Source organism: Armigeres subalbatus, chromosome 1 (assembly GCF_024139115.2).
Source record: "Armigeres subalbatus isolate Guangzhou_Male chromosome 1, GZ_Asu_2, whole genome shotgun sequence".
NCBI classification, from domain to species: Eukaryota; Metazoa; Arthropoda; class Insecta; order Diptera; family Culicidae; genus Armigeres; species Armigeres subalbatus.
In genome coordinates this window covers 200193925-200195942 of record NC_085139.1, presented here as the reverse complement: position 1 = coordinate 200195942, position 2018 = coordinate 200193925, and positions in this window count along the sequence as shown.

Sequence of the window (2018 nt, the reverse complement as noted above, 5' to 3'; positions counted from 1 at the left end):
GGTCTACCCTGTGAGTCATAAAATAGTCATTATCTGGGTGCTCCAGATCTTAAAAATAAAAGTTTTGTAAATCGTACTAGATTGATAAGAAAATTATTTTGAGCTTTTTAGTGGAATGTCTTCACTTGTCATAAGACGAGTTAGTACAATCCCATTGAATTCCACCACTTAATTGTATCGTGACAGATACGTATTTCGACCTCAAATGTAAGGCCGTCTTCAGTGTCTCGTACTTAAGTCGAGTCAAGTACGAGACACTGAAGACGGCCTTACATTTGAGGTCGAAATACGTATCTGTCACGATACAATTAAGTGGTGGAATTCAATGGGATTGTACTAACTCGTCTTATGACAAGTGAATCGTACTAGATTAAACAGAAGTATAAACTTCAAAAAATGCTATCAGATACTCTAGTATGGACTAGTGCGACTATGTGAGAAATTTAATGATTGACCGAAATAATATTTTGAAACACAATTTAATTCCTGGATTTTAAGGGGTTTCTGAGTATTGTAAGGCGATACAATGCTTGAAATAATAATTGCAAACCCAACTTGTGAATATTTGTGCTTTTAACTGTAGTACACGTGATAGTTAACTCGGTAATTATCGATAAATCAACGAATGCTCGATAACGATAACGTTAATTCAACGCTCACTTTATCGTCAACGAAGCATCATCGTACAACCGTTATCGTTATCGAAGTTGGCGTTAAATTAACGACGATAATTTATCTATTAAAAACCCTGGTCCTACCCATGATTATGGTACGAACATATCATCTAGATAATTATTTCAGTTACAATTCTGTCTGACAGGCCTGATTTTTAGGTCTACAAAAATATCATCATCAAAATATTAGGGGGATTCACTTAACGGCGTAGGTTGCTGTGTATCTGTTTATGGAAATGTTTCATAGGCGATTTGAAATATGTCCCTTGTGATTGAGTGTGAAACATTTCTATAATCAGATACGCAGCGACCTACGCCGTTAAGTGTATACCCCTATTATGTAGCTTAACGTGTGTAGTTTTGTATGAAGTCATTGACTAGATCTGCGTGTTACCAATGAGGATATCGAAGTTAATCACTAATCATAAAGGTTTCTGGGATACTTAAGAAACATTCTGGTGATTACCCTTAAGGACTCCAAGAAGTAATTTTTAATCCCAAAAGTGCTCAAAGATGTATCAAGGTTCTAACGAGTTGTACACAGAAAAAAATTCCATGGTAACGGTTACTATTTTGTAGACTACGCCATGTTTTCAAAACAACCACAAATTTTCAGTTAAATTAACTACGTATTCGGACAAATTCACCACTGATTCAGTTCATTCACATTCCACATTCCACCAGGACCACAGTTGATTTTTACTGCGCGCATGGTAAAATCAAACGGGTTTGTTGTCTGCTGAAAATTGTCGGTGCGTACTCTTAAATTAACCCTTGGAATGGTAGTTTCGACCGCAAAATTTTTTTGCCTGCAGGAATTTGAAAATGTGATTATTTCAAAATTCACACAATTTTTATTCATTTATTATAATTATTGTACGTATATTTGGATTATTAGAAGCATACAGGAAAAAGGTTTTCAGAAACCGGAAAGGGTTTATGGAAATCTAAGGAAACACTTGCATCTCCAAGCCCACATAAAATCTCGTTTGCAAGCAGTTCTGAACTCCGCAAAAGATTATTTGATGATCTTACAATTAGTTCGCTACGATCTATAAAAAATCTGAAATTAATTAAAAAGTCCAAGAAGCTAGTTATCATTTCTTGAAACCATTAAAGTCCTGTGGGGTCTGCCTAGGATGTGGTGGGGTTTGACAGTGGGCTCTGTTGAACTTCTATAAAAAGCTGCATGTGTCTCCAAGCAGGCCCTATCAAAGCGGTCGTGTGCCGTTCAAAGCGCACTAGCCCAGTCCTGGTGTTGGGTGGGACTTTAAACAAATTTGACCCGACTGATAGAGCGTCTGTTCACCAAGGAGGTGCGACTCCAACAGCGTATGTTCTGGC